We start from the raw sequence: 12,157 nt of genomic DNA on the forward strand, positions 1-12,157 counted from the left end.
GGGGACCGTACCCACCGAATTTCTCCCACGGTCATCCGTCTCCCGAGACGAAGTCGGGACTATAGAGGTTGCGTCTCAGCCTACTTGGATGGACCAAATTATCGAGTTTCTGTGAAGAGGGGAACTTTCCAAAGACCGCAAAGAAGCAGATAAGTTGAGAGTCTTAGCGTCTAAGTACACGCTTCGAGATGACATACTCTATAAACGCGGTTACTTAACACCGTTGCTACGATGCCTCAATAGCGTCGAGTCGACCAAGGTCGTCCGCGAAATACACGAGGGCATCTGTTGGAACCACGCCCCTGGAATTTCCCTCACGCTCAAAGCACTTAAGCAAGGCTATTTATGGCCTACCACGAAAAGAGATGCTTGTGAGTGGGCGAGGCGCTGCGACAAGTTCCAACGCTTCTCCGAGATCCCGAGACAGCCACTAACCCCACTAAGCAGACGCGTAAACTTGATGGTCATTTTATGCCGAAGATTTATGTGAAGATCGCTAGAGTGGAAGAAGATCCTTATCGAGAACGGAAAATGGCTAAACGACACGGTATGTATAACTACTTTATTTTTAATATGTATTTATAATAAAAGTTAGTTATTATGTCTTAAATATATTTGTTAATCTAAATATGTTGACAACATATCGATGCTATTATACATATGCTACGGAGACGCCAACGACAATATGACGGGTATCATCAAGACATCTGCATCATGGATACCCAGTGGGTCCAACATGTATACGGGCGTTATACGAAAGAACAAGAGTACAAGAAGATTGCCGACGAAAAAAGCAAAGAGGCGGAGATCGTAGATTGGGATCAACGAATCGTGTTTGATCCTATGACTGGATACAGAAACTCTCAAGTCTTGCCGTGGAATTGTGCGCGAGAGATTTTGGTCGTCGTCAACTTCAAACAGATGCATTGGTTTACGTTCCGAGTCGACCTCCAAGAGTGGGCCATAACTGTCTTGGACTGCCAAAATGACATTGTGAAGAATAGAGAACATGCCAACAAATTTTTTTCTTCTTTTTCTTTTGGCAAGTATCTTCATACATCAATGCAGAAAATCAACTCTCTTTCTCTCCTGGGTTGGACGGTTTTGAGAGCTTCTAGAACATGCTTCTAGATGTTTCTTTATTTGTTCATGACAACATAAGAAAAGCCCATGTAGAATTTTCACATAAAATTCCATGTAATGAAATTCAATCCTCAAGGCCCAATATACTAGTATGGCCGTGTGACATAAATTCATGGTCATCATATGACAATGTCAAAAAAACTTATTTATTGACATTCACACCATCCTATGTCCAAAAGGATAAAATTACCATTTAGACAATTTTCGTAAAACTTGTCTAGTTCAACATTTGAACTTGTTTTGACTTATTAGCTTTCTTGTTTAAACAATCCTACTCTAATGACTTGTGGTAGTCACCCCATGGATCCAAATGAACAAAGCTTGAGCTAGCATACTTGGAATCAAAAGTTCACAAACATTTTCCAAGTTCTAGCTTAATGTCAATTGACTCCACTAAAAAGTTGACACTGAAATCTCTCGGTTCAAATGAATATATTTTTTACTCAAGAATTCTTCTTAATTGTAATGAGTGGATCCATTGAATATTATCTATGTTTACCCTTCATGAATATCATCAACTATATGGGATTTGCAAAATTACCATTTAACCCTTCTAGTTGTTATTTTCTCAACTAGTTGTTACGGCCAGTCCATCGTTCATAAGGAGTACCAGGAACCGTTTTAGACGGGACTTGATTCAGAATGTGAGCTACTCTTTCGAGGGCATATCCCCAAAAGGAAAGAGAAAGTGATGAGTAACTCATCATCGATCTAACCATCTCCATTAGAGTTCGGTTCCTTCTCTTACACTCCGTTTTGTTGGGGTGTGCCAGGTGCTGTAAGCTGAGAAACGATACCTTCTTCTTTAAGAAAGTTATCGAACTCTCCAGACATATACTCACCACCTCGATCGGATCGAAGGGTTTTGATCTGTTCACCAGTTTGCTTTTCTTCTAAAGCCCGAAAGACCTTAAATACGTCAAAGGTCTCGGATTTGTGTTTGAGCAAATAGACAAAACCGTATCTTGAGTAATCATCGGTGAAGGTAACGATGTATTCATATTCTCTTCATGCATGTGTACTGAGCATACCACATGTTGGAATAGATCTAGGATTAAGAATAATTTATTGCTTTTAGCAAGCTGCAGAATATAAAAAATTCTTTAAAAACACGTAAAACGATTTTACTACCTAGACAGAGTGCATGAGCATATAATTTAAAATTTAAAACTGTTAAGAGTTTTCACTCGGTACCAACCACGCTTGAAGCTTGAGCGTTGAGAAGCCTTTGGAAAGGTTGAATCGCTCGTCTCCCCACTTAGCTTGCCTCTTTCCGTGTCTTCTTGAATCCTGAGTAACCACGATAGTTTCTACCACTAGAGTCTTTGAGTTTAGAAATTATTTAGTGTGTGGACACTTTTAAACACTATGACTCAAGAACTTGTCTTTGAGCCAAAGAGCTAAAACAAAACGCTAGGTCTAATGAGGACCTGATGCCAAAACAAAACAACAAGAAGAGAGAGAGAGAGAGAGAGAGAGAGAGAGAGAGAGAGAGAGAGAGAGAGAGAGAGAAGGTGGCAAGGCTAGAGAGAGAAGCTCTCAATCTCTAAGAGAGAGAGAGAGAAGGCGTTGCAGGCTAGAGAGAGAAGCTCTCAATCTCTAAAACTTGTGTATTCAACATGTGAATGAGGTGAGATATTTATAAGAAGATGGATTGCCTTGAAGAGGTAGTTTCCTCTTTTCTATTGAATATCAAATATTTATAAGAGGATGGATTGCCTTGAAGAGGTAGTTTCCTCTTTTCTATTGAATATCAAATATTTATAAGAGAAGTGAATATAGGGAGAGAGAGAGATCGTGATGGGGGCTGAGAGCTGAGAGAATTGAGCGTATCAGAAGAAAAAGAAGAGAAAAAAAAATCTAACGTAATGTGTGATATTTATAGACTTCTAAAGTAAAAATCAAATAAAACCCTAACAGACTTGCTCCCTATCTCTTTACGTGATATAACCACATATATTGGACCAAGTCGTATTCCCCCTTTTCCTCATTCTTATAAAGAATCTTTCTAATATATACGCATATATATAACTGCCTTTGATCCTCGTAACCCACCGACTAAAGAAATAAAAAAATAGATAAAATATTCAAACAATAAATGCAAAAATATATTCCATGGTAATACATCCACCGTAAGATAGCTACACCACTATCATATACACCGTGAGTATATTTCAAAGTAATAATATAAAAGTATTACGTACTTATGAATATATATATATATATATATATATATATATATATATATATATATACCACTATCATATAATAATTCATTGACACAATATACACACACTACTACAAATACAGTTTTCCGGTGCGGTTGACTTTTGTGTGCGACAATTCGCACCTAAAAGTCGCACCAAAAAGACTTTCAGGTGCGAATAGTCGGACCCAAAAATCAATTAAGCGCTGAAAAATTTTCGGGAAATTTTTTGAATTTGGGTGCGACTAGTCGCACCCAATAGTGTGGTACTACTATTGGGTGCGACTTAGTCGCACCCAATACTGTCTCCAAAGTTATAGGTGCGACTAAGTCGCACCTAAATGTCCAAAAAAATTTCGGCGGCCAAAACTTCCCCCTTTTTTACAAAATGTCATTGGGTGCGACTTTGTCGCACCCGAAACCATTGACACAGGTCATTGGGTGCGACTTAGTCGCACCCAAAGGTGTCATTGGGTGCGACAAAGTCGCCAAATTTAAAAGTCTTTATATATAAAGCATGCTCGATGGGTTTTCATTTAAACACCCAAATTCGCCCAAAAAAACCTCTGCGCCTCTATCTCTCTGTCTCCGACTCTCTCCTTCTCTCCCACCCCGTCGCCGCCACCACCCCGTCGCCGCCGCCACCACTACGCTCCTCCGACCGCCGCCACGACCCTCTCTCTCTCAGCCTCCGTCACGAGGACCGCCGCCACTGCCCTCTCTCTCTCCGGCCACCCCGTCGCAGCCACCACTCCAACCTCCAACCTCTCGCCGCCACTGCCTTCTCTCTCTCCGGCCACCCCGTCGCGGCCGCCACCACTACGCTCCTCCGACCGCCGCCACGACCCTCTCTCTCTCAGCCTCCATCACGAGGACCGCCGCCACGGCCCTCTCTCTCTCCGGCCACCCCGTCGCAGCCACCAGCTCCGGTGTGGTGCAGAGCCTTCTCCGCGCTTCTCTCCGTCGACGCTGCTCTCAGTTCCAGCCGGTAATCTCTCTCTCTCTCTTAGTGTACCTCTCAATCTCTCTCTCTCTCTTCCTCTCAATTTAACTCTTTGTCCCGTCTCTTGTTGTCTCAGCCTAGTCCCGCTGCCGAGCCTCGCTGCCCAAAACAGGCTCTCGGTGCCTCTCGTTGCGAGACAGTCCCACTCCGACAGCCTCTTTCGCTTCGTCCGAGCACGCCTCACCGCAACCCCGAGCTTTTTTCCGTTGCTCCGTCGCTCACAGCCTCAAGCCACCGTCCTTGCTCGTCGGCTCTTCAAGAGGTTAGTTCATTTATTTATATTCTTATATGTACTCTAATTAATTAGAAAGTTAATTAGATAGTCAGTTTAGTTTAGTTAGGTTAGTTTTATATGTTAATTGTAATTTGAAATTATTACTTAATATATAACATTAGTAAATTGTAAATGATATCATTAGTTAACTTAATTTGAAATGTTAATTAGACATTTTAGTTTAGTTAGTAATGTTATATTGTAAATGTTATGTTAATTTTAGTAATGTTAATTTGAATTAATTTGATAACATGTTTAGATTGTATAGTAAAATGCTTAGGTTTGTGATTTAGTAAATTATATGTTTGGATTGAATTAACAAATGTTATGTTAATTTGAATTAATTTAATAACATGTATAGATTGTATAATAAAATGCTTAGGTTTGTGATTTAGTAAATGATATGTTTGGATTGAATTAACAAATGTTATGTTAATTTTAGTAATGTTAATTTGAATTAATTTAATAACATGTTTAGATTGTATAGTAACATGCTTAGGTTTGTGATTTAGTAAATGATATGTTTGGATTGAATTAACATATGTTATGTTTGAATTAATTTAAGTTGATATAATTAGTTAGTTTGTTGTAAACGAGCCACGGAGGTTCTGTTTAGGGTTTAGTTGATTATTATGATAGTTTTAGATGATTTGTATATGCTTTTAAATGAGTTTGCAGGTTTTTGGTTTGTTAGTATTATAGGGGAAACTCTGCCGAATTTTAGATTGAGTTTCTAGCATATTATTCTCAAATAACATAAAATTCATAATCTCATCTTCATTCATTGATCTTCGTCCTGTAGCAATAAGTAATCGACTTCATTCGTCTTCGTCACTTAGCAACAACTCTTAATAATTGTTCTTTTTTCATTTCGTTTAGCGAAATCAATGTCCAATCCAAGTAGAGATTGGATCACCGAGAACAATCGGTTGTCCTTGCAGTATAAACTCGGAGTTAATGAATTTATCCGCGCTGCAAGAAGATTTCCGAACAATAATTACGAATATCGATGTCCATGCAAGCCTTGCAACAACGTGAGATGGCACGACATTGGGGTTGTAAGGCATCATCTGCTAAACAAAGGGTTTACCCCGGGCTACACAGAATGGTATCATCATGGCGAGGTCGTGCGTTTCGTCGGTCATCTTCAAGAAGTCCCCATCGGAGAAACAACCCAGAGAGGAGTAGGAGGAATACATGCTGCTGTGGAGGATATAAGAGATCACGAGGATTTCGATGGTGTTACGGAGCCGGCTCCGAGCGATGTGCGTGCGGAGGAGCAAGTGGAAGACTTGTTCGCTGAGTTGGAAGCGGAATTGTACCCTGGATGCAAGGAGTTTTCGTCGTTGTCATTCTTGGTTCAGTTGATGCACCTTAAAGTCACGAACCATTGGACGAACAAGTCGTTCACAGAACTGCTGCAGCTTTTGAGGAAGTCTCATCTAGCCGGTAATCGAATACCGGAGAAGCACTACGAGGCAAAAGCGAAGCTGAAGTGTTTTGGCATGGGATACGAGATGATCGACGCGTGCATTAATGACTGTGTCCTATTCCGAAAACATCTCGCGAACGTCGACGTGTGTCCGATATGTAACGAGAGTAGATGGAAGCCAACTGGTAAGAAGATACCGCAGAAGATATTGCGATATTTTCCGTTGAAAGATCGATTGAAGCGATTGTACGCATCTCGACACACGGCGCTTCATATGGAGTGGCACGAAAGAGATCGCGTCAGGGAAGCTGGCGTTCTACGACATCCTGCTGATGGTACCGCGTGGAAGAATTTGGACGAGAGATACCCAGGTTTTGCTGCAGAGCCTCGGAACGTGCGGCTTGGGCTAGCTGCGGATGGATTCAACCCGTTTGGGGATATGAGCCTATCATACAGCATGTGGCCTGTAGTATTTACGACGTACAACTTGCCGCCTTGGTTGTGCATGAAGAAAGAGTACCTGATGCTAACGCTTCTGATCCCGGGGCCCCATTCACCAGGAAAAGACATGGACGTTTTTTTGCAGCCTGTGGTTGAAGAGTTGAAAGAACTGTGGGAGAATGGAGTCCGCGTTCGTGATGGAGCCAGAGATGAAGTGTTTCGGTTGCGTGCCGCGTTACTTTGGACGATAAACGATTTTCCGGCTAGATCGTATTTATCGGGATGGAGCGGCCAGGGGTATCTCGCTTGCCCTACGTGCAACTTTGACACGCCGTCCCTAAAAATCAGAAACAGGATCATCTACTACGACCATCGTCGGTTCTTAAAAAGGCGTCACCGATTGAGGAAAAGCAACGATCACTACAAAGATAAGCACGAGAAACGAAATAAACCCGAGAAGTTGACTTCGCAAGACATACTCGCTCAGTTGGCTGGTGTTTCTTGCACGACTACTGGCAAACACGCTGCCTCTGTAGGCAAAAAACGAAAGCGAGCTGAGAGCGAACTGAATTGGACCAAGAAAAACATCTTTTACGAGTTGCCGTACTGGTCTGAGTCGCAGTTGAAACACAACATGGACGTGATGCACGTAGAGAAGAACGTGTGTGAGAATCTTCTCGGGACGATGCTCAGCTTGGAAAAGAAGAACTATGACACCGAGAATGCGAGACTTGACTTGATGGACTTGGGCATCAAGACCGCTTTGCACTTGGAACCAAATGGGGGTGGGTATTACAAACCGCGAGCGTCGTACGTTTTGACCCTTGAGCAGAGACAGCGATTTACAGAGTACTTAAAATCTGTCAAATTTCCCGATGGTCTCGCTGGGAATTTAAAAAAAAAATGTGACAACTGATGGAAAGCTCACATGTTTGAAGTCGCATGATTGCCACGTGATCTTGCAAAGATTGTTGGCTGTTGGTATTCGTCCTTTTGTGCCACAACCAATACATGATATGATCACTGAGCTTTGCAACTTTTCAAGTTGATAAGTTCGAGAACATTAAGAGCTGAAGATCTTGAAAGAGCGCAAGAGTCTATCGTCGAGATCTTATGTAAGCTTGAGATGATATTTCCACCTGCTTTTTTCACGATCATGGTTCACGTGGCGATCCATCTACCAGAGGAAGCGTTGCACGGCGCCCCGGTGCATATGCGGTGGATGTACCCTTTTGAGAGATACCTTGGGACGTTAAAACATTTTGTCAAAAATAGAGCTAGACCAGAAGGCTCTATTTCTGAAGCTTATGTTGTAGAAGAAGCTCTAACGTTCATTGCAAGGTATATTGAAGATAAGAAGGTAGTTGAAGAAGTTCAAGTGCGAGAGCTCTCCGTTTTTCGATCCGAGATGTGTGTGCCTTATGGGATGATGAACGCGATAGTATTAGACGATGAGCAAAGAGAAAAAGCGGAGTGGTACATCTATACCAACTGTCCTGAAGTGGATCCGTATTTGGTGTAAGTAATCGATCCACTTGCTTCTCTAACTTATTTCATTGTTGTATTTTCTTTACGCAATGTTTTAAACATGCAACAGCGAGCATTTGGATTTCCTGAACGAATCTGGAGTTCGCGATATTGAAGCGGAGCATAGAAAGGGATTCAAAGATTGGTTTGCGAACAAGGTAATAACACAATAACCCAGTTTTTTATAAACACACAAGTGCTAACCAATACTTTGTTTCGTAATAACCAGATTTTTGAAATGAAAGCTAGTGGGTCTGACGTGTCTGACGAGATCTACTCGCTTTCTATCGGTTCCCTTCAAGTCGCTTATCAATATCCATGCTGCTTTGTTAACGGCGTGAAGTTCATTACTCATCGTCGCGATAATCAACGAGTCACTCAAAATAGCGGTGTATGTGTGCCTGTGGATGATTTCACTTACTACGGTCGTATGGAAGACGTCATAGTGCTGAATTATAGGTACGACTGTCGTGTTGTATTATTCAAATGACGGTGACAAGCACGATGCTCGGCGACTAGTTCACAACAATAAGACTACTGGAGAAACGAGTGCTTTTACCGCGAAACAGTGGTTTACAGAGGAGCCGTACATACTCGCAATTCAAGCGAAACAAGTCTTTTACATCAAAGATCTTGTTTTAGGTGGTAACTGGGAAATCGTTCAGGAATGCAATCACCGAGGGATTTGGGACGTTCCTGAAGTCGACCCCACCACCTCAGCCTCGATTCCGTTGACAATAGAATTGTCAAACATCGATCGTCTGAATCATCGACATGAAATCGAAGATGCTGAGCTAGTAAATATCGTTGACGATGGTGAGGAAGACGATGATGATCATGAGGAATGCATCGTTTTTTAGGGAGAAGATGTTGATGTTGATGTTGATGTTGATATAGGTAGTGATGACGATGAATGAGAACTATCTATGTAACCACGGTTTTCCTCCGCCATATGTGAGGTTTTATAATAAAATATATCCGTGGTGTCACCCACGTTTTTGTATGATGTTGTTTCCTTTTGTTTTGTGATGTATGTTCACAAATGTTGTTTTATTTTATACGATGTCAATTTACAAATGTTGTTTTCATTTTATAGGATGTCGACCGCTTCAGGTTCTGGTGGAGATTCGCCACAGAGACCGGATTCTCAAGGTCCGCCACAGGAACCTGATTCCCAAGGTCCTAAGAAATCAAGGGGACCAACAACCGGCTCGACGTCGGCGCGAGCAACACAGGGTGTACCGGGTGCGAAGGTGGTCAAGTGGGACCCAATAAACCAAACATTCTATCAAGAGATAAGGAAAGAAAATAAAAAGGTTGGACTATTTAACAACCGCCTCGGTGCTTTGGTGAAAGCACATATCCCGCCTACGACTCGTGATTGGAGTGAAGTGACGCCATAGATGTTGGCTGCTATTTTGAGCGCACTTCATTCCGAGTTCAGATTTGTGTACACGGATCTTGACACCGGCGAGGATCTGCCTGCGGATTGCTTTCAGAATACGATTGATCAGGCTATCATTCGGAATGCCAAGATCAGGCGACGCAACCAGAAGTCCAAGCTATCAGAGAAGTTCAGATTGGAGTTTTGTGGGAGCACAGAAAACGCTAAGGCGGAAACACCACCGGGATATAAGAAAGAGGATTGGGAGGCGGTGGTAGACGAGTTCGCGACTGACGATTGGAAGGTACGTAATGTATGATTGTAATAAATCACAATATCTTTATCAGATTGAATAATGACAAAATTAATTATTTGCAGAAAAAATCTACTCGCAACAAGGAGAATTCGAAGAAGAAGAAGACGAGGTCGACTCAAGGATCTCTTTCTTTCTTGGCTCATCGTCATTTGAACGTAAGTTATTCTAATTTTGAAGTACTTAATTTGAAATAAATTCAGTACTTATATTTTCATAACAATTACAGAGTAAGGATGATGGGACTTTGGGCTCCGCGTTAACGACGTGGGAGCAAAAATACCATAATAGAAAAGGTGAATGGATGACAGATTGGGCGAGACGAGCACATGTAAGTCATATGTTATAATTAAGAGTACGTTACTTACATAATAATTAATTTTTAATAATTTTTTTATGTGTAAAGGCGCGGATAGTTACTCTACTGGCGGATCTTCAACGACAAGCAGAAGAGCAAGGCGTAGTCTTTGACCAGGACGCCGCAGAGGAGCATGCGATGCTAGAAATTCTCGGGAACCGTCAAGATTGGTACGTTGGAATAGGTCCAACGGTCCCGAGAACATCTTGGGCTATTGCTCAGGCTCAGGACGAAAGCTCGTCGTCAGGCTCAGGCTCGTCGCGGCGCCGCGTTCCAGATCCAGTGGTTGGCGAGCTCCAAGCTCAGGTGGCGGCACAACAACTCGCTATGGCGGCACAACAACAGCAGATGGAGGAGATGCAGCGACAAATGTTCGCGTTCACGCAGCAATTTTCGCCATTGCCTCAGATGTCGTCCGGCACGATGCCACAGATGCCTCAGATGTCGCCTGGCATGATGCCACAGATGCCTCAGACGTCGCCCGGCATGATGCCATAGATGCCTCAGACGACGCCGTCGCCTCAGATGCACCCTATGCATCAGACAACGCCGCCATCAGTTTCAATGGCAGATGCTCAGACGACGCCGCCAGGTTCAGCAAATTACCAGCGAGAGCGTACGAGCGGCAGTGAGCGTACGAGCGGAAGTGGACGAGGAGGTAGCAGCAGTTCTGGAGGAAGATTTGGCGGAAGAGGGAGTAAAATGTTCAAGGATTGGTTTACAAACAGAGGAAAAGGAAAGGGAAAAGAATGAACATTTATTTTAATTATTTGTCGTACATTATAATAATTATTGTAATCGAACAACAAATGGTTAGTTTTTATTATGATTATAAATATTAATTAATGAATTTTCTAATTAATAAACTATTTAGTTATTTGATTACAATTATAGAATTTGTAATATATTATGATTATAAATATTAATTAATGAATTTTCTAATTAATAAACTATTTAGTTATTTGATTACAATTATAGAATTCGTAATTAATGAATTTCTAATTAATAAATATTAAATAATAAATAAAAAAAAACTTAAAAACAACTATCGGGTGCGACTAGTCGCACCCATAAATTTGGCGGGTAGGCCAACGGGTGCGACTAGTCGCACCCAAAGACTTGGCGCGAAGGCCATTGGGTGCGACTAGTCGCACCCAAAGACTTGGCGCGAATGCAATTGAGTGCGACTAGTCGCACCCGTTGGCCTACCCGCCAAATTTATGGGTGCGACTAGTCGCACCCAATGGCCTTCGCGCGGACTTTTTCGCACATTTTTTCTGACTTAAGGGTGCGAATATGGGTGCGAATATCCGCACCTAAAAGTCGCACCTAAAAATCATGACCTTCGGGTGCGACTAGTCGCACCCATGACCTTTAGGTGCGAACTTTCGGGTGCGACTTTGTCGCACCTAAAGTCGCACCTAAAGGTATCAATGGGTGCGACTTTCGACCTTTAGGTGCGAAAAAAGTCGCACCCAATGCTGTTTTTTGTACTAGTGACATAATATATATATATATATATATATATATATATATATATATACACACACACGTGTACATTCTCTGCACTCATTCTTATATATATATAAAACTCTATTCCCATAACATCTATATGCATACTAATCATTTCCAATTCTAAATTACGTAATATCTATTTATATGTATAAATACCAAAAAAATAAATATATATCATATAAAAAAAAATTCTACTCTTAGGATCTAAAAATTCATAACATAAATTAGGAATCTTTTAATAAGGTAAAAACATTTTTTTTTCTAGGGTTTCACAATCTCCCCTACTTATTTGAATTTTCATCCCGAAAATTAGAAAAGTCAAGAAGAACGTAAGAATTCTTACTTGGACACACTAAAATTCTCTGAAAAGATCGGGATATCGTGTTCTCATGTCTTCTTCCCGTTCCCAAGTAGCTTCTTCTATCTTGTGATTCCGCCATAGCACTTTAACCAAAGGAATCACTTTGTTCCTCAAAACTTTCTCTTCGCGATCGAGAATCTGGACAGGTTTCTCTTCATACGTCAAGTCTTCGTGAACTTCGATGGGTTCTTGGATTAAGT

Source organism: Urtica dioica, chromosome 9, assembly GCF_054948205.1.
Source record: "Urtica dioica subsp. dioica isolate 48M chromosome 9, U.dioica_male_clone48M_v1_H2, whole genome shotgun sequence".
NCBI lineage: Eukaryota > Viridiplantae > Streptophyta > Magnoliopsida > Rosales > Urticaceae > Urtica > Urtica dioica.